The sequence below is a fragment of the Perissodus microlepis genome, chromosome 22 (genome assembly GCF_051167445.1).
Source record: "Perissodus microlepis isolate ML-2025 ecotype Zambia chromosome 22, ASM5116744v1, whole genome shotgun sequence".
In the NCBI taxonomy this organism is placed as follows: domain Eukaryota; kingdom Metazoa; phylum Chordata; class Actinopteri; order Cichliformes; family Cichlidae; genus Perissodus; species Perissodus microlepis.
Window position 1 is genome coordinate 6693065 of NC_140481.1, and position 22246 is coordinate 6715310.

The window sequence follows — 22246 nt, forward strand, 5'->3', positions numbered from 1 at the left end:
AGCAGCTGGTCTGCTAATCAACTCCTGATGAGCTTTGCTAAATCAAAAAGGGGTGTCTTTTTATGCCCTTCATAATATTTAGAAAAGGGTAAAAAAAACAAACATTCCAGCACATTTACTTTTAGAGACAGTGTTGGAGAAAGGAATTTCACAGGACTTCATTTTATTTCTTTTCGATGCAAGTGAAAACAGAGGACACCCACCCATCTAGCAATTCTAAAAGGAGTCGGTGTAACACTTGAAAGCAGTAAGAAGGTCAGAGCAATTCTGTAAAGATGCTGAGAATATCTTGTTATTAACTAAACATAAGAAATGACCAGCAAGTGGTACAACGTGATTTGCCAGCGAGCTACTTGTCAACAGCGCATGTGGAGTGGATTGCTGCCTACACACCGGCTTTCTCCTTTCACCCAAATTTCTTGAATCCCCCACTCAGCTCAGATGGAGTACTTTGCATAAATGTCAAAGAAATGTATTTCAGTCTGAAGTGAGAAACAAAATGTGCAAAGCAAACACTTTTTATGGCTGAGCCATGGGGACTGTAAGCAGAGGTTACAGGAAACATTTTTGCCCATTTGATTTCTGCAGATCTCTATTTTTGGCACGTCTTCTTTTTAAATGGAGCAGATACCTTAAAGTGCACACATCTAAATGTTGCATGTGTCGAAGACTGTGCTTTTTGCACATTTATGTCTTACACACTTCACTCACTTATTACCATTACTTATTAAAATTATTCATGATGAACAGACAGACGTTCATGTTACTTGGACTTATATTTTTAATATTTAAATGTCTCCTTTTTGTAAATGTCCTGGATCCTCTTTTTTCAGCTTCCACACAGCTTTATAAAGCTACTGCACACTCAGAAAATTCAAATTGTTTCATAGCTCTTTCAGTGTTGCCATCAAAGTCCATTCCTTTCAGCTGTCAGGCTAGTCTGTAATGTAGGCCGATTAAAGCTGACAAAGCTGATGGCATCAATAATTCTGAAATACAATGAATATGAATATTTTTAACTTAGTGTTAGCACTAAATGAGAATTCTGCTGTCAGAAACATTCATGCAGTCTCTACATGGATGCAGATACTTGACACTGTAACTGCCTTTACATCATGGAGCCCTGCTCTCAAAGACTTACACAGATGTATCTCTATCTGTGTAGCTGGATTTAAGAAATAAGCACTAAAAGTTTTAAAAACATGTTTAGAGCCGTGTTCTGTCTGTATGAAACGTGATGCCATGTAGCTGGTTGACTGATTGCAACTAATAGATTTACATTAGTTTATGCTAGCTAGCTAGTGAAAGAATCGATAACTCAGGGGAAAATAAGGACACTAAAACTAAAAATCAGTTTGAGGGGATCACTGTTGGGCTGCCTCTGACTGCAACAATGAGTTTTATGTTAAGATACCAAAGATATACTGTCCACTTTCGCTCTCTGTCTCTTTAGCAGTAAGTGGCTCTGCATTGTTTAGCTAGCTGCAATGAAACGGAAAAATCCAGCCGTTAGCTGTAATGCTCGGGTTTGTAAAGCGTTTTATAAATGAGCACTATGTCAGTTTTTGAGAGCAGAGCTCCATGATGTAAATTAGCCTTTATATGTTTATTGTTTAATGTACTCTTTAATCAGGATCAAATTACCTCTGTAAACACAGTCACCATTCAAACCACTGCTGCCCATATGAATATAAAATATGTTCAATATTTAAAATTCAATAAACAAAAAAACAAACAGAGACATACACACACATATATTTACTGCTAGCTTTTATATATAATATTTGTAATACTGCTTTTAAAACTATTTCTTATCAAACAGACAAATAAGCACATTTCCAGAGTATGAGCTCCACTTTAATCCCTGTGGATAATTGTGTTGCTGTGTACCACATTCTTGGATCAGCATTAATTTAACTGCAGAGTAAATGCTCCCAGAAATGTCCAACTTTAGCCTTGTAAAAAAAACATATGTATGCAAATATGGTTTGGTATAGTCATGACATTATTAACAAAAGCAGAATATGCAGGCGGCTCATTTATGGTCAAACACTGCTCCAGACAGTGGTACATGGGCATCACTCGTTTAGACTAACCACACATTCATATAAGAATAGCAACAAGTGAAATATTAAAGGTTTTAAAACAAACACTATTTCAGAGACAAAGTATGTCCTCAACAGACCAGCTGCTCTGAAGCTGTACTTAAGCTAAACGCTAATGCCAGCATACTGACATGCTCACGCGGCCTAATTCACAAACAGTGGCTAGCCACACATCTTAGATTATACTGAGTGTATGATTGTTTCACACACACAAAGCCAGGATTCATCAACATTTTCTCAACTGAATTTGTTATACAACACATTTTTAATTTAACTGGGCAACAATTTCCCTGCTAGGTTTCATCAACACAGAGAACAAACAAAACAGTAAATAAAAAGAAAAAAAAATAGATGATCATGCTGCTGTTTTACATGTGCAGTATATAAAATACATCCCAGGGGGGCAGAACCAGCTCATGAACTATCTCAATCTCCATAAAGGAAAGATAAACAACTTCTACCTACTGCGAAAAAGGTAATCAAAAAGAAACATTTTGTTAATGAGTTTGAGGTGTACGACTATAATAATTCATTGTAACATAAAGTTCTTGGGTTTTGAAGTATTTTTTTGTCTACCTAAATTCACCTTTGTTTGTTTTTTGTTTTTCAGCATAATTCAGCGCAATCTCCATTATATCCTTAATTGTGTTGCTCAAAGTGTGGCTCTTTGCCTACTACTGTGCTTAGTGTCTATGAAGAAAAATGTTGCTTAGCATATTAAAACTGCATTGACTAAAACAAGATTTCCATCTTTGTTGGATGTCATCACTTACAGTTTAATCCATCTCTTAAGTCTGATGTCAATAGCCGTTTCTGGGTCCAAACTCCTCTTCAGTTTCTAAACTCAAGCAAACAGTACTGCATCACTGAGAGTTAAAAACTGTCTAAATGCTTTCATCTTTAATAAAATGATCAGTGTGTCTTCTCTACCAGGTGTAACAATAAAATTTAACATCCAAGGATCCATGAAAAACAGAATTGACTAAGTTTAGCTAGGTTAGCTCACTAGGCTAGTTCGCTAGTTTAGCTCAGGAGCGAGAGCAGGTCATCTATAGATTAGAAGGTTGGTGGTTCAATCCTTGGCTCCCCCTAGTCTGCATGCCAAATATCCTTGGGGAAAATATTAACCCTAAGTTGCTTTTCGAACCATCCTTTAGTGCTTTGAGTACTCCAGGAGAGTAGAAAAGCACTACATAAGAATCAGCCCATTTACTTTTTGGAAAGGTTTGCCTTTTTTGGCTACCTCCTCGTTGTTTTGTCTTTCTCTGGGTTTCTCACTTAGAATGACATCATCTACTCCATGATCCACCTCAAATTAAACACACTTTATTCTTTAAAAGAAGACAGGCATGGGTGTATGCAGATTGCAGATAGCAAGCATGTGCTCATGTATACGGAATTATTCTGACTCCCTAACCTAAACATGTGGTAGGAACAAAACTTGTCCATGCGTATGTTTTATTAGTGTAACTGTAATGTTGCATGAGCATTTATTTTCTGCACAGGATAAACAGAATTTCTGTGTATAAATTAATAAATTACACCCAGTAAATAGCTAACAAGTTTTCGCTATCTTGGTTTAGCAGATTAGTATGCAGATTGCAAGATACCAAATGGGACACTGGCAGTGGATCCTTTTGGGTGCTGTAGATTACAAAGTTGGCTATTTGTGGACTTGGCTTGTATAGTGGTTCCCACAGGAAGTGTTGATGCATTGTATGGATGTGCTTTGTGTGCAGCAACGTTTGGATAGTTGGTGCATGTCGAAATAAAATTCAGTTGAATGAAGACACCCAAGATTTGCAAGCAGAGCATTACATTGTAATGAGATACTTAAAGTTAGAATGTTTCAGTGTATATGAATTAAGCTAATAGCAGCTAGCTGTACTCAAGATTAAGTAAAAATACTTGAGTTTGATAGGCTACAAGGCTTCCAGGCATTATAATAATATTTCCTGATACTGAAACTATCCTGTTCAGCAAACAGGGATTAGGGCATATTTATTTTGCCTCATGCATGCTGTCCTCCCTGTAAATGTAGAACTCAGAGTAGGAGTTCGCATTCGTTTTGATTTTGATTAGTCACTCTTTGTTGTGCCTGCAGGGGGTGCTATTTTACATAGATCTTACATAATCTACATTTGAGCTGAAGAGGGATGGGGCGGAGCGGATTTCATGGGATTTCTTTCAGCACCAAAATATCTCCTAGAAGTATAGGTCTTATTCTCCGTAGAAGGCAGCTTTAATATCTAACAGAAAAAATGTATTTTTCCATTTTCTGCCAGGCAGTCTCTGTTTGGTATGCGTTACCTTCCTAGAGCTTATATATTGGAAGTAAAAGCATCATTCAGTGTAGTTTAAATAAGTAGGGTGCTTTCAGGGTGCTTCAAAAACATTTTTTATTTTGGGGTGGGGGCTACAAAGGTTCCAGCAGGAAGCCTCTGAGGCTTCTCTCCAGTTGTTTAAAGATTACTTTTTCTTTCTGCTTACCTTTCCACATTAACTTTTAATACTGCTCCAAGAAATCTCTGAAATACTTATTAAAGCTGTAGTCTACAGTTTTTCAGGACCAAGCCTCAAGTTTAACAATGATGCATGGTGGTGTGTGGGACTCTGACATGAAATTTGCTTCAGTGCTTCTTAGACCATTGTCAGATACCCTGTCCTCCTAAAATATTAACAATACTGAAATATCTGATGAGTTCATACTGTGAAACAGGTAGAAAATGTTAGTCAACTGTGTGCTGCAGACAAAACACTGCTTTAAATATGGGTTTAAACATTGATGTGAGGTTGCACTTCATGTCATGCATATCCCACATCATAGGATAAAAACAATTCTTTGAATGGCTGTGGTATAGTATATGTGTATTAGCAGTGTTTTTCTTTGCAGTGTTAACATTTGTGGCCAACAGCAAGAGGAACATTTGGAAGATTCTAAGGATATAAACCCTCCTCGTTAGTCACACACCCTGTATTAATGAGCAAATATAGAAGCAATTTACTTTTTGTGGCTGGTAAATTAATCAATTAGTATCAGTTGTTGTTTTTCAGTTTATCTATATTGCGCTTTATCTGAAATCAAAGATGAGAGGTTCAGGCTTGATTATGATTCTGTTCTTTCGTCCTGCTTCAACAGTTCTCAGTGTTGATTAGGCTGATCAGCAGTACTTGATATCTGCGCTTTTAATTATGCTGCAAATGCGTCTTAAAAATAAAACATGAAGCACAGGATTTAGCAAGACTTGTATGCTGACATAATGTGACTGCTCTAGCTGAATGGAAATTTGCATTTTAATATTTATCACAGAATTTATTGACACCAATAACCAGATAATATAAACCCACTGGGAACAAGCAGACAATCATGTGCTTATTTCACAGCAAATAGGCACCCAATTTGGAATTTAAATCAGGGTTTACCTGTGTCAGTGCAACTATATAGAGCTGGTTAATTAGTCCTATATAACAAAATACTGTAAGCTGTCTCTGTCTTTGAAAATTAAATAGTTCATTTGAACATTCTTAAGATATTTTTGTCATTAAGCAGTAAAAACATTTTGGTTTATGAAAAATGTCACATTTTCATTTTCTGCATGGAGGGAAAAACTGGAAAACTCTCAAAGCTAATTTGTGCAGCATAGTGAGCACATACAAACTTCACACATGGACAAAACCTGAGTTAAAAGACCAACACAGTAACTATGAAGCCACCTACTGGTTTTAGACTTGTTACCATGTTGATTATAAGAGTGTTAGGACCACTTTGGTAGTATCAGATTGGCGACCTGTCCAGGGTGTACCCGCCTTGCCCTATGGTAGCTGTGATAGGCTCCAGCCCCCTTCCCTCCATGACCCTGATAAGGATAAGCTGAAGAGAATGGATGCATGGATACAAGTGTTTGGGACTGATTTTACTTTTGAAGCCAGCCTCAAGTATAGTTGGTATTCCACACTTGACTTGAAGAACCAGAAGTTGCTGTGTCGACCCTTTTGGAACGATATAACAACGTCTCAAAAGCAGGAATGCTTGTTCTGTGAGTTAAACTGTTACAGTCCCGGCATACTATTTTTGGCTCCATTTTCCCCTTCTTTTTGTTATCCAGTCACCCATCCAGATCCAGCAACATCCTGACTCTTCACATTATTTTCTGCTCTGTGTATAACCTATTAAATGAACTAAGAGTGGTGAAAGGTGGAGGAAACAACAGGAAGGACTAAACAATTATACAGCGATTAAGAATTGGTCATTCCAACTTCAGCAGACATCAAACTTGTGATTTCAATCAGTGTAAATAAAAAATATCACTGAAAAATGGAAGCATGTTCTGTTTTCATGTGAGAAAGATGAAGAAGAAAGAAGGGCTGCACCGACAGGACCACAACATCTGAGTGTGGGGACTCGGCTCAGAGAGGAAAATTAATATTTATGTTTTGAAGCAAAATGTACCAATGTTACACAACTGAACAACAGTACAGACTGTGGAAAACAATAGAAGACTATAATCTAAAGGAAGCAGTAATGCAACTGGGATACCCCTCCAATGGGCAGAAGTAAAGCCAGGTTCAAGTTCTAGTACAGTTTTCCACATGATGTCACTCCTGCAACTCAAGTGAAATTATTCGAGGCATCTCTGTGCTTTTTTTTGCCTCACACAACACTCAAGACACCCTGGACAGAGGGTACATCTCTTGATCGCCACTTCACACCACATAACCCCTCTCTCCACACAAGCCAACTACAGGGTGGGCCATTTATATGGATACACCGTAATAAAGTTACGTTGAAACCAAGCACACCATTGTTTTTCTTGTGACATTACCAATAAGTTTGATGTGTCACATGGCCCTCTTCCTATTGAAAAAACAAAAGTTGTATCCAAGATGGCCAACTTCTAAATGGCCACCACGGCCACCACCCATCTTGAGGAGTTTGCCCCCTCACATATACTAATGTGCCACAAACAGGACTTTAATATCACCAACCATTCCCATTTTATTACGGTGTATCCATATAAATGGCCCACCCTGTAGTTTCCACCAGTCCTTACAAGGATATCCAGCTACTCGGCTGCATCAGCCAGCTTCTAATTACCTAAAGCTTAGATCTAAAAAACATCTAACTGTTTTGTAATTACATGAAGCCTTGTTCTGCTGTGGTAATTCTAATTTCTCGGTTCTTCTTTTCCCTCTTGTGTAATCAAATTTCTACCACATTTTTTCCCCCAGGAGCTAATATTATTATATTATTCTCGAGGTCTGCTATACAGAGACACCTTCAGGAATGTAAATCCAGAGGTGCAAAGCACTGGTTACACTGAATAACAGGAAGGCCCGATTAAAGAGCTGGCACAGTTCTGGAAAGAAATTCTTTGGACAGATAAAACCAGGATTAACCTGTGCTAGAATCAAGAGAAAAGTAGCAGGATGAATTCTAAAGTGTACAGGGAAATACTCTCAGCTCACGTTCAGTCAAACGATGCAGAAGTGATCAGAGAGCACTTCACAGTGCAAATGAATAATTACCTAAAAGGTGCTTCAAAAGCAACCCAAGGGTTTCTCAAGTCAATTATATAGGATATTTTTCAATGGCCAAGTGATTCACCTGATCTCAGCAGAGGATGCTTTTCAGTTACTGAAGACACAGGTGACGGTAGTGAGACCCACAAACATGCAGCAGCTGGAGGTGGTTGCAGTAAAGTCCTGGCAGAGCATCTCAAGGGAGGAAGGTAAGCATTTGATGATGTCCATGTTTTCTAGACTTCAGACAGTCGCTGACTGCAAAGGACTTTCATTCAACTAGACTGAAATAGTCCAGTTACTTTTGAGACTAACATAAAAATGCTCAAATTAGATTACACAACAAGCTATATTACACAGCATAATATCTACATACAGAAAGCCCCCAAATATAAAAGAAGAATCAGCAGACTCCATATTTGATAACTTTATTACAATATTGTTCAGCTTTGTGAAATTGTTATAGCGTCCACTGAAATGGATGTGGGCATAATTTTAAATTAAATATAAATTCATCACCTTATTCTAATTGAATATTGGTTTTCTGCAGGCAGTGAAGTTAGGTAACATTAATTTGTCCTTACTCTCTCATCTCAGCTTGGCTGTTTTTTTTTCTTCTTTTTCAATTAAACATCCATCTGGAAAACAGACATCTCCAGTGAGTGAGGGTTTGTTCAAATGCTTCAGTTCACTGCCCATAAATGCACTTTAGGGTGCTAGGGCTGTCAGGCCAGCTCTTTTTGCTGGATAATATATTGTTCCAGAAATAATTGCAATAAACAATAATAGTCATTTTAAGACCTCAGAGCACAGAGAAAGGGTGGGGGGGACAGAAACACAGCATGTCTTTTCTGCTCATTTGATTTAGGTAATGTGAAAAAACATCTGTCTGTATTTTGTTACTTTTGTTCTGTGTCCAGAAATGATTTTTGATAATAATTAATGTCTGTAGCATTGCTTTGATAAAATGTGTGTGGGATTCAACAAGTCCAATTTTGTCTTGAGGATACAAAATTCACAATTCTCATGGAAGTCCTAGGCACTCCCCACCTTTGTGCTGAAACCATAGTACCTTCACCATACAACATATGGTCATCATACAATGACCATACTTAATTAAAATGAGTAACTAAATTGATGCTGTTTGTTTTTTAACATTTACTCAGTTTCTTTCTATATCTTTGGCCACACAATGATGTACCGGAGCAAACTTGTTTTGTTTTTCTATTTGACTTTTCTAAGTATAGAAGACTTCTGCACTGGCAAGCGCAAAGACTCATGAGATGGTTAATGTTTAACAACAAATTGTTAATTTAGTAGTGTTGTGATCATTATTTCAGCCATGTTGTGTTTAGACTCTGATTCCTGTGAATGTGTTATGTTGTTTCTAGTGCTGTGTGCACAGATTTAGCTAGAAATGGGCCACGGTGACTGAGGCTTCTCTGGCAACTGACTTTATTTTCACCCTGTTTTACAGCAACAACAGCAATGACAAATTCTTTGGTAAGTCATTTCTCAGCTGGCTTCAACAAATAAGAAACACATATTAATAAATTAATTATTCTAAAAATAGAACAAAGATGGTTTATCATCTCATCCACATTTACCTCCTCTTCACCTAACCTACAGCCTCTCTCTCATCCACCGTTCACATTGCTCTGCCTCGGTCTGCAGCCCGATTTGTGTGATTTGCTCATAGTAGTTCTCCACAATCTGCCCTGGCTTAACATGTCATCCATGGCAATTTCAGTCCTGCAGTAATTATTCATCTTTTATCTAACTGCAGTCCTATATATATTTATTTATCAATCACATCTAGCTAGGTGATTCATGTTTGTAACAGAAGATCCATGCACACAGCATTGCAAGGTAAGTGGATGTTTCCTCAACTGCTTGTGCAGCTTTCAAGCTCCCACAATTATTTTCCATCCAGCAACGCTCTCTTATCAGGTCCTATGAATCCCACTCAAATAGGGGATGCATGATTAGATGATGGAGATCTGCTCAGCCTGTAGTGTTGATGCAAACAGAGAAAAATAAACCATACAATGGTGATTTGAAAACTAAAGGAAAGGTGAAAAGTAGACACCGAGTTGGGATTGTTTGTTTCAAAAAACAGCTTTCATACTCAAGAATAAACTTGAACATAAAATTGATTTATTCTTCATGTGCCCGTGCTTTGACTTCAGAGATTACACTGGGATTCGCATCAGCAGCAAGGAGTCAGTAACATAAAAGAAATGAAACCAAATTTGGGGGATTTAAAGAAGGAGAACATTACTGGAGCAGAAGATACTGACAGGCAGGCACTTTTATTTATCTGCAAGTCAAACCTGTAACCCTTTTGAAAACTTTAACAACTGTAATAACAGAGTTTACATACATCACCTGCATGTAAAAGCAGGGTTAATACAACCAATGTGTTAATTGTTACAGTTATTGCTTCATATCCCAGAATGCTAACTAACCAACTAAGGTCATGTTTAAGTGGGAAAACATCTTTCACGAGGGGAGGCCAGACTATCAGCATTGCATATTCATGAAAAGCTCGACTGACTGACTGTGACTGGTGATTATGAATTTGTCTACTTTCATCACATTCATTCTGGTGGAAGGCTACAAAGTATTAAGCCTATACAAAGTCTTTTCATGCACTCAGGAGGAAATGGAAGCAATAAAAGAAGCTAAACCAAATTTGTAGATAGCAAAGAGAAATTGTCAGAGGTGGATACAGGAGATCACTAGCCACTGGAGATAAGGAAAAACTCAATAATGGCGATATTATCCTTTAAGCTGATTACTAGCCCCCATGAGATGGACTGACCTAATCTGACAAAGAGATTTTGTGTGTTTACTTGGATGATGAGAAAGTTGCAGGTCTGATTCAGATATTTACTAGATCCAACAGAAGAAAGCAGTTCTTTTCTAAGAACTCCGGTCCTTTTATTAACCGGAGGTGAGCATCTGCCTGTTTCGCCTCCTCCCCCCTCTATTCTTTTCTGCAGCTCTGCTTTGATAACAACATCTGTGACATAAACTTTATAGAAGAATTTGGCTGTTTGATCAATGGAAATGAAAACGATACAGTTTGTAAGCCACACAGGCACTAGTCTATGTTCGCAATTCTAAGAAATGAGATGAAGTCTCTCCTGCTGTGAAGCTCAGTGGGTAAGTCCAGCACAACAGTGAATCAAAAGTTGAGTAACACCACCAGCTGCAAATTCATGTCTTCACTCACTCAAAGAAAGTGTTATAACAAAATCTGGACTCCCACCTGTGGCGTGCACCAACCCAGTTTCCCAGAAATTACCTTTTCATACATTCAATTATGTTTTTGCAACATAAGGTAACAGTAACAGGTAGCATGTTTTTAGAGTTGACAATGATGCCACAGAGGCAAAAAAGGAAAAGTTAGTGTCAGAGAAAGTTTATAATTTTGTCTAAATGTAAATAAGATATCTTAATTTACCATTGTCTGCAATCCCTACTCTTAATTTCACTGCAGTTACTAAACTGACAACTTATTCAGCATCAGTACTACATACATTTTTACTCCAGCATCAGAGAACTGATTTTGTCAAACTTACACATGCATCCACACTGAGCTGCACTATTAAAAAGGCACCAGAGCCACAGGGTTGATCTATCCATATAAAGAGAGCATGAGCAGTATAAAAGATATACATAGCTTCTGCTTGCAAAAGGGAAGCAGTGCAGAAGTGCCTATCACCCAGATAATTTTTAATGGCATGAAGGGGGCGACACTCTTTGGGTTGTATAGACATCCATGGGAAAACAGCTCTTGGCTTCCTCGCTCTGTCACTCAAGTAAACATTTTCCTGATTAGTTTCAGGTCTTGTTGAATAAATTATGAAGTTCAGTTTGTGACTTATGATCATTATAAGAGACAGAAAGGAAGATTACCCAGTGATTGCTAACAACTTGTCGTCATTAACAAGTCTTTAGCCAATGAGCATGCAGTGTCCTCTGTTTGTCCGTGAGATCCACCGCTGGCTTGTTAAACCCTATATTTAATTGAAATAGTACAAAGTTACTATATCCTATATTGGAACAGGTAATTATTTGCTGTTTTGCTGGGAGTAGGACAACAATAAACTGATTGGTTCATTAGTAACATGACTGGGTATGAAATGAGTTTCAGGAGTAATGACAGGGAGAAAATCAAGCATTGCTTATTTCAGCAGGACAATACAAAGCTACAAAGAGCATGGGTCCTTACTAAAGCGAAAGGCTAAAGTGGGCTGTCTGATATCAAGGCTGGTTAAATTTTGAAAACATTTGACACTTTTTGATGTAACATAGTGGTAAACAAGCCTCTTTTACAGCTTGTTGGAAACATGTTACTGGCAATATTTTCTATGCAGTTTAAATAATTTGAAAGGCATCTCTGGCTTGGATGTTATTGCCCCACATTATCTTTAGTAAGTATTAATCATTTTAATAAATTATAGCCCTTTTTAAAATGTACTTTCCCTAATACTCCATGGTACACCCAGATAACACATTCATTTAACAGCACTAACATACAGCAATACCAGTGATCCTCAAAGCTCCAGTTAAAACTATTACCACACAAATCTACGCCCTTAAGTATGATATTTTCCCCACAGCATTAGATTTAAAAAAAAAGAAATTAAATATTCAATTGCAGCCCAAACTATTATGAAAACTCCAATCAGAGTCTAGAAGTAATATAGTAGTAGGATTTAACTAAAGCAGGGGGTTGTTCTGAGATGAATGACTGTGCAGACAAAAGCACACCAGGGGAGCAAAGCGGCCAGCAGCAATAATAACAGCTGCAGTATGTTCTGAATGCCGGAATCCCATACCAATGGATACAGCAGCTCATTTGCATGTTTGCAAGGTTTTGGGTCTGAGCGGTCAGGTGGCAAAGCAGACTCCCCTTTACACTAAAAATAACATCCAATTTATCTTAATTATGCAAGAAGATGCACTCAGCTGAAGTGCAGCTGAATCTGAAGAAGCATCTTAGTTTGTTTTTTTTAATTTTTGGTTTTAAAAATGTTTTACGTGGTTCAAATGTTGCCCCTCACCTTTTTTCCCCTTCAAGGAATATCCCCGCACAAGAAACGTCTGCATACATCCACACTGAGCTGCACTATTAGAAAAGCACCAGAGCCACAGGGTTGATCTATCCATATAAAGAGAGCATGAGCAGTATAAAAGATATACATAGCTTCTGCTTGCAAAAGGGAAGCAGTGCAGAAGTGCCTATCACCCAGATAATTTTTAATGGCATGAAGGGGGCGACACTCTTTGGGTTGTATAGAAGTCCATGGGAAAACAGCTCTTGGCTTCCTCGCTCTGTCACTCAAGAAAACATTTTCCTGATTAGTTTCAGGTCTTGTTGAATAAATTATGAAGTTCAGTTTATGATCATTATAAGAGACAGAAAGGAAGATTACCCAGTGATTGCTAACAACTTGTCGTCATTAACAAGTCTTTAGCCAATGAGCATGCAGTGTCCTCTGTTTGTCCGTGAGATCCACCGCTGGCTTGTTAAACCCTATATTTAATTGAAATAGTACAAAGATACTATATCCTATAATATACTATATCACCTTTTTTCCCCCTCAAGGAATATCCCCGCACTAGAAACGTCTGCATACATACAGCACAGCTGCAGACAGCAGGTCTGCTAAGGAAAATCAATTTTACATCTAAACATGATTTTCTAGAACATTTTTCTGTAAGAATATAAGCCAACCTCACTTCACATTTATTCACAAGAAATTACATTAGAGGTATACCAATAAAGCAAATAAGTGTGGATCTACTGTCTGCAAAGCAGATCTTATTTTTATATAAGACAAAACATGATGATACCGACGACAGCTCTAAACTTTACCCATGTGACTGCATAGAGGATGCAAATATCTGTATAATGGGTGGTTTCTCAGTTTGGCTTTAAATGCGATCTAAGATATGATATGCTTAAAAGCAACAAAAACCTTCTTATTCACTTTCTTGCAGAGGGGTGGATGAAAAATCTGTGTTAAACCCCTACGTGTCCATATAGCCAGAGGCAGGCTAGCTCAGCTTTGCATAAAACAGCTAGACTAACTCAGCCCAAAGCTAACAAAATCCTTCTACCAACACATATAAAGTTCAGACTACTTGGTTTAAAACAGCAGAGTAAAAATGACACATTGTGGATTCATGGCAGGTATTCAGTTTTTAATTTTAAGGTGTTTTATATTGTAAGTTATAGATCCTGCAATATTACTGTGCTGCTCTGATTGTTTCCCCTCCGTTTTGTCTTTTACATAATTAACAATGAGTGAAATTTAGGGGCAATCATTGTCATCATAGCTGGAGAAACAACAGCTGCAATTAAATTTTTCACTCGATATGCATAGACACATTTATTCTAATAATTATTCACTGAAAATCCCAATTAAAGCTGTGAAAGCAGCACTCTTTATGTACATACAATTAACTTCCTGAAGCTGCTGTAGGTTTTTATGACACCATATTTAAAAATCAATAAGGAAGTATTAACAAGGACCCATAATAGCAGACACCCTAAACGGTTCGGTAGTGTTGCAAAGAAATATATGTGCATTGTTAAGTGGACATTATAATGCTATATAGTAACTCTTTGAACACTCACAGAAAAGCAGCTGAGTAAATGAGCGGGGAAGAGACTGCATATCGTCAGTGTCCCACTTCAAGAGCTAATGTGGGGCACAAAACACACAAAAAAAGAAAGAGTGAGGAGAGCAGGACCACAAAACTCTAGCTACACTTGCTTTTTTTAACATAAACTATGCCCAATAACGACTATTTATCAGGTTATTACTGCTATTACATCAAGATGCAAGTGTTGTGAAACAAATCACATGTTCATGCATTGGGCACCTCAGCCATGTGTTTGTACACCACTTTGCATTATCATTAGTTATTATTAATCTTTGGTTCTCTTGCACAGTGTGTCTTTTCTCCTGTTTCCTCCCCTCACCCCCAGTCCCTCAGCCTGAGGTAAAAGGGAGTTTTTCCTTCCCACTCTCATAATGGGTCGTCTGATTGTTGGGGTTTTCTTTGTATTATTATCCTGTTGGTATTTTACAATATAAAGTGCCTTGATGTGATTTGTTGTCGTGATTTGGCACTGCATGCCTGCTGCTATGCAACAATGCCATGTTTTGCATCTTCCACAGTGACAGTTCAGTGTGGTGCTGCTGCGATGTATTAATGACTTATCATCAGGATGTGAAAAAGGCCCAATTTGTTAGCTGAACAGTTCCATACATGTTATTACTTGTTGAGACAACTGTTGAGCAGAAGCTGCTGCAGAAGGAGGTATCTGGATTGAGATTGATGGAGGCTGAGTTTGAGCTAAACGTGTTCTGTGCTGCTCATGATATTCAGACTCATATTAAAAGTAGCTGGCGGAGATTTGGCTTTTGTTCCTTTGTTCCAAGCTGTGCACTGAGTGAAGGAGGACAGGCTGCTTAGGCATTTGTTAAATTATGAAAATGCCATTGTAAAAATATGACCTGTTATCAAATGCTGATCAAGCAGCAAGAAATTGGGGTAATTTATATATATTTTAATGTAGCTTATTCTGATATTCAAAAGAGTATTTATTGGCCTATTGTCCTGCCCACCATGAAGATGATTTAAAATAATGAAAAAAAGTGAGAAGTTGGGGTAATTCCTTACTTAAACTTTTTCTTGTACTATACAGGAGGTAAATTGCATCCTTTTTTGCATCTCTTTAAAAGGCAAGCTCACTCGCCATTTTAGTCAGCTTGAGCCAAGATCTAAATCTAGATCCATCTGATCTAGCTAGAGAAGAGCAACTAGATGAGCTAGAGGAAGTTTACAAAAATGTTCTTGTGCAGCCACCTTTTTATCTGGCTCCTTCTGGGTCTCCTTCACAAGCTCTCTGTTGCTTGCCCATAACCACAATGGGGGTTTCCCAAGGTATGCGACTGGGGCTCTGTCCGCCACCTTCTTTACTCTCACAGATGCTGCTTTTGCAAGACTGGCTATACAAAAACACCCCCTAGCCATGCCCTAACTCCCAGCCAGACAACCATATTCAGTAAATGCACGATATGTGTTATGTTTCTGAATAATCGTAGTAAATAAGCAACATAACAATAGCAACCAAAAAACGTGTGATTACGATTTTTGCTATAATTAAGCAGTCTTCCTCTGGGCACTTGGAGGGTGCATCATCTGCCACATTTTGCCCTTTAACAATGATCAGGATTGCCACAAAAGCTGACAGGCTCTTGATTTGCTTCTTTTCCACCTTTACCCAAATTTCATGAAATTTGGCTCTGCAGTTTTTACATAACCTTGATCACAAATACTTAAATAAATGGAAAACATACCTCTGCTTTGGCTCTGGCTTTAGTGGAGGAATGACACTGGTACGCTTCTTGAAGTGCTACATCATGCCACAGGCCAGACAGGGGCTCTGGTCAGTGTAGAGGGGAAGATGAATGGCTCCAAACACCAAGTTGTTTGAGGTGACAATCTGCTGCCCTCTGGAAGAAAAATACACTGCTAATGTCAAAGAAGAATTTCATCTTTCAACTTGACAACAACCCAAAGAACACAGTCAAGTCAACCACCCAGTCAGCCTAAAGGATGTCTTTTTCCTGGATCCCTCCATTTGTACAAACTCTGTGGACAGAACCAAAAAGAAAACTGCGTATAGCCTCATGAGCTGAAGACACAAATGTGGGACAATTTCTAAATCAGATTACTCGGGTGGTAGAAATCTTTTGAAAAAAGTCATACCTATTATCAAAGCAAAAATTACGGGATGTTCAGCATTACGCAACGATGGAGGTTTTGCTTCCCCTTTTTTAATACATTGCCCGAAATTAGCTGCTTCTCATTTCTACCTTTGGCTCTTTATTTCAGCATATCCAAATGAAAATGGAAAAATCAGCTTTGATTTAATAGGGTTTCATTCCAGCCTACAAGGCAATAAACACTAGAAAATTAGAAAGAGTCTGTACATTTCTGATATCCCTGGTATACCCATGCAGAAGCCAGCCAGATGTACTTCCAATACTGATTACAGAACTGAAGACAGTAATTATTCATAACCATTTCAGAAGCCAACTAGCATGTCTGTGTTGCTCTGATGAAGACTGGTGCCCATTCTCCTCCATTTCAAGGATTTCTCGAACGAAACATCAATAAGCTCGACTGCAAAGTGTTCAGAAAATAAAAGTTCTAAAATTATAAGATGGTTATGAGAGGTTTAGAGCACTAATAAACTCTCAGTAAACTCTCAGTAAAACGAATGCTGATAAAGTGACACAAATTAGTTGTGTATGATTTGTATGCTGTAAATGAAAGTGTAGCTTTTGGTAGTCCAAATGTCCCGATTTAGAAAAACTGGCCCAGTACAAATGTTCAACATAACAATTTTTCTGTTAGCCACAACTATTGCGCTTTACTATAGTCAACCAATTCTGATTGGTTATTATTGGTTATTATTGTTTGAGGGATGTCTGTTTGACTGACAAGTGTACCGACACAGGGAGCTGGAGCTGATAGCTGTCTACTGGGCCTCATCTGGTCACTCAAGTTGTGGACCAAAAGCATTCATGTTGAGGCAAAGTCCAAATCCGGTGTATGACATCCAAAGGCTATGTCCATCTATTATATATACAGTGTAGCCAGTTAAAAAGGCACATATACAGAGTATATTGGTCAAACTGTATTTATTCACAATGTATCTTGTTGTGAAATGAGAAAATCAATGCAGTGCCTGTGCATAAACACGATATAATCCATGCTGGTTTACACTTTCAAAGGTTACATCAAATCAGTGTGTATGAAACTCAATGATTACACATGAGGTGTTTCAACTGCTATACTGGGATTAACTGAATTGCAATGTTACAATTTGCTTTAGTTTCAAAGCTGTTTTCATCAGAGATAGCTGCACCCAGTCAAAAGGTTCAGAAAACCCACCACTCGCTATCTACCCAGCATCAAATGACAGTCTCATTAGTAACATGCTGGGCAACAGTGGTGATTACTGCACAGTAAAAGGACCGATTCCCTTCCCTGAGGTGTTAGCACTGACACAGAGCTTAAAGGTGAAAGGATATTGGACTTGCAATTACAAGTTACCAGAAACATGACTGCAAATAAATGGTAATAATACCCTGTAGCTGTCATTGTCTTACAAATTCACTTGTTGTTGCTGTCTATGCAACGTTTGAGCAACATTAAGATTAACATAGTTTACCTTGAAGACTGGAGGGGGACAGCAATACAGCAGGGTTGTTTCTAAAAGCTGCCAAACATCCCTTTGACAGGGTAACTTATTGCCTGTCTTTCAGCCCTTGCACTAAAGTAAGCTAACTTCTTCATCTCCATATTTATAGTCATAGGCAAGAATTCCCAATGTCACACCAATGAGATAAGAGGGTTTTCCATCCATCCATTCGTCGATCCATCCTCCTGTGCATATTCCAATTCAGGTATTTTTGGCATAGCAAAAATCTCTGTTTTTCACTCCACTGGTCCAGCTTGTATCATAATAAGCTCCTCATTACGAACTTAAATCTCAAATTTGGCTTGTCTCAGGTATTCTAAGTGCTCTGGCAGTTAAGCAAACAGGAGTATTTACATTTCTCCCAGCTCATTATTCCTGAGATGACCTCCAGAGCAAAGTAAAGCTACAGTGGGCCCAGTCAAGGAGAAGTCCTTTCCATTGAGCCAAAGTGCAGAGTTGCAGTGTTGCTGTTTTTCATAGTATGTTTAATTAATGAAGTGTTATTAACGGTGGTTGCAGTGAAGCATTACGGGAAGTAATGATTTCACTATCAGTAATTATAGCAGTGATAGGCCTGTTTATTCCAATTAGTCTTCATATGGCAGTAATTTGCTGTTTTTGTTATTCTTTATGGTTTGTCGATTTTTATACATATATATTAAATGGACTCTTGCAACTTAGTTAAGACTAATTGTTGCTGGTGCTTAATATCCTGCTGATAATAACTCACTTTCTCATCGATGACGTGCTTCATATAATATACTGATATGCAGAATTCGTAGGCTGCTATCATAAAGCACACGCTGCCAAAGCTCTGCGCCTAAACACAACATTTCCTGGAAAAATAAACAGAAAAAACAACAATTCAAACACATCCACATCCTCCCCAGCTCTGTTGTAGAGCGTTAACGTTTTTTGCCTACAGCTGCAAACACAACGCAGCTCCAAAGCATTTTTTAAGCGCTTCTTCTATTGCTCCATCCATCAAGATATGGCACATTGTCTAAATCCGCTTTACATCTAAAATTCCCATTGTGATCAAAGAACAAAGGCACGACACATTCGGGTATTACTGTGAACCCTAGATGCTGGAGCTGCAAGACAAAAACAAAGCTTTTGACTTTGTGGCACAAAAAGACAGAGGTCTTTTGTCCTCCGGAGCACGGCGACGCTAGGCACGTTTTATCAGTGGTTTGCTTGAGTCATACACAGGTCACACCTGCTTGGCCTCTTCTACAGACTTTATGATTGGGCATTGTGATTGCTGCAGATTTGGACCAGTTAATCAAGATTAATGGGGTCAAAGATGGATTTTCTCCCATGGCAGAGACGTATCATGACTCTCAATCACGCGTGGGAAAAAAAAATCTCACACTATTCCAGCTTACTCTGTGGGATCCTGGTGTGAGTTTCCAGCGCGCTGTGAAAAGCAGCAGCATTCTCTCTTGATTGAACCTTTTCTCCGCAGCTTTTACCTCCACGTTGCAACTGCACTGAATTAAAAATTTAGAATGTGGCTTTAATTGATTTGAACATTCACATTTCCCCCGCAAAGAGCAAAATAGACTTAATTACACAATTGTTCTCTTATCTGCTCTGTACTCTGTGGACAGAACCTCTCTGATGCCAGCTATTGTTCAGTCACAGGATGAACTTATTTTTCCTCTGTAAAGCACAGGTAAACAAACCCTGCACAGGCTGCGCTTGGTGTTGATGTGCTGCCACCTCACATCGCCTGAAGTGTTAGAAATCCGAAACAAAGAGGTGTGATGTGTGACGACGTCTGTATCAAAAGATTACACTAATTTTTCAGAACCTTTCTTTCATGCCGGCTTCCAAAAAAAAAGAAAAGAAAAAAAAGGCTTGCTCAGCTACGTAGCATGAAATAACCTTTTGCAGCTGTTTTTCAGCTTCGCCATTTCAGCAAAGTTGTCCTGATATGGTGCCCACCCTCTTCCCCTCTCTTCTATCTGTCTGTCTCCGCTGTCTGCCTTCGTTTAAGAGGCCACAGCTACATAATGCCAAGGCCAGCGGCTTTGCTGGGAGCACCTGGTGAGTTAAAGGCTGGGCCAGGTGGTACACAGCTTTGACTGCCAATTAGTGCGGTGACCATGTGAGAGCTGCCCGAGATAACTTCTAATTAACGACGGACCTCCGAGGCATAACAATTAGCCTTTCCTTCAAATAAATCCACAAAAAACGTATCCACGTGTCAAGCCCACTAACTAAATTACTTTGTGCTGGCAAATAAAACCCTCATGAAGACAAAACAGCAGTTAAAGTTAAGTAGAAAGTAGCTGCAACTGACAGCCTGTATATCATAGTGACTTACTGTTGATACGTATTGTAACAGTAAGTCTCTATTAAAGAAGAGAATGAAGGCATTTTCCCTGACAAGGTCATAGATACTGCGGTGCTGTCAACAGGACTATAAGTAGAATGAAAGGAAGCAAAGATGCTTTACATTGAGGACGACACTGAAGTAGGCATGCACGCTTTCAGACTAACTGATTGGACCAGAAAATGATTAGACAGCACTGGAACAATTTGTGTAGACAATGACAAGATGAAAGTCAAGGACGAGGCATGTGCGTCCATGGGAAAGACAATGAAAAAATCACAGGAAGAACTCCCGAGGACGCCGCTGTGATATGGAGATGTATGGTTATGTCGCTGGGAGGAAACATCTGCCTGCACGATACAGTATGGCTTTACATAATGCATCAGCTGTGGGCTCCCTTCCTCTGCTCCTCCAAAGGCACCTGCCAATAAGCATTATCAAACAAGCAGTCGCGGATAAAAAGCCACGCTGTAATTTTGACAAGCCTAATTGCAGGACTGATGTGAAGTCTCGATGTTGTTGATTGCACTCGGGAAAGATTACGGCAGCAATCACAGGAACGGCTCGCTTTGTTGCCGCATTCAAATTGTCATTTTGTAATCGTCTGTGATTAAAACCTCAGAAGGGGGGGTGCAGCCTAGGTGCTTTTTTGTAGATTCGCGCATACAGTAAACTCCAATGCATTCTCCACATGTGGCCAGACTACAAGAAGCCTGTTTATCCTGGAGAATGGTGCTGAGGTGTTTCTTGGAAAATAGCCAGGACTGCTAAGTGGAAACAGAGGGCAAATCAAAAAGCTGGGGAGAAGTCCGAAGGGAATACTATGAAGGAAAAAGACTGTGTGACAGAGCACAGAAGCCTGAACAAAAGACACTAACTATTAGTGAAATACCCTTGTACAGGCTGCAGATGCATGTGAACCACCACCCCGGGGAACTGGAAACATTTTTTGCTGTTGCTGCTGCTGCTGCACTCTCGGTCCCAGACCTTGCTCTAAAGCTGTGTACTTAAAGGGCCTGATTGGGTTTGTGGTGAGCCACGGGGATTCCTCTGTCTGGAGCGGAGACTCTGAATGCCAGAGCTGAATAACTGATTACAGTAAAGCCTCCACTGACTTAGCATAGCCTTCACACCACGGTAGCTTAAGCTGGAAATACCTCGCAGGAAAGATCTGAAAACAAAACTGGAAGTCAGATTGTTAGAGAAACTTGCTCAAACTTTGAACGAGCTGTTAGGCGCGCTCGTGGAACGCTATACGCTATACCACAGCGTGCTTTGAAGTAGAAAAAGCAGCACACGAGTACGGCTGCAGTTTCGTCAGACTTTTTGCTTGCAGCGTGTCTTCATCTGGCTGGCAGCTGGTGAGAGGCTGCCATGATTCACTGTGACTCATTGCCTCTTCCATGCACCGTTGTTGAAAGGAGCTCACAAAGGACTTTTCATTCTGAAGAATCACACCTTTCTTTTAAATTAAAAGACGCACATTAAGATGAGACGGCCGACACCCAGAGCTGTCCGAAGTACATATTATCAGAATAACACACATTTCTCTCCAAATAGCTCCACTATCTTATACGGCGTAACAAATGGCAATTGCTTATGGCGACCACATTTTCTAGATATAATTGGGTTCCTTGATAACGGATGCCACCAAAAGCAACCCATCTCCATCTCTGCCACCCTCCTTTCTAAATGCTGCAGCACGGTCCCCCCCACCCCACCCCACCCCAAGGTCACGCCATCCAGTCTGATTGGAGACATGATGAGGAACTGGCTGAGCTAATGGGTTCTACTTGCTTATTATTTATAATGGCAAGGAGAGGTTTCAGGAGAAAATTAACCAGCCTGCTGACAGACGCCTTCATTAGTAAATGAGGTGACATCTCGTGCAAAATACAGATCATTACAAAACTCATAAACCTGGAGTTTATGAACACTGGGATATTAAGGATACAATGGAACCCGGAGTGATTAATGTTT

The 22246-nt window shown here is 39.1% G+C and overlaps 1 protein-coding gene across 5 annotated transcripts in view; it reads right to left on the reverse strand.

Annotated features, from left to right (window-relative positions):
* The window catches only part of LOC146362496 (CMP-N-acetylneuraminate-beta-galactosamide-alpha-2,3-sialyltransferase 1-like), a 104398-nt gene that overhangs the window by 80581 nt on the left and 1571 nt on the right, over window positions 1-22246 (reverse strand). For 3 of the 5 annotated variants that reach the window (XM_084918610.1, XM_084918611.1, XM_084918613.1), the window contains exon 2: window positions 16013-16168. The gene's annotated coding sequence lies outside the window, so the exon portion shown is untranslated. Of the gene's footprint in view, window positions 1-14280; window positions 14345-16012; window positions 16169-22246 lie in introns of all 5 variants that reach the window. The other 2 variants (XM_084918614.1, XM_084918612.1) reach the window with 1 other exon arrangement.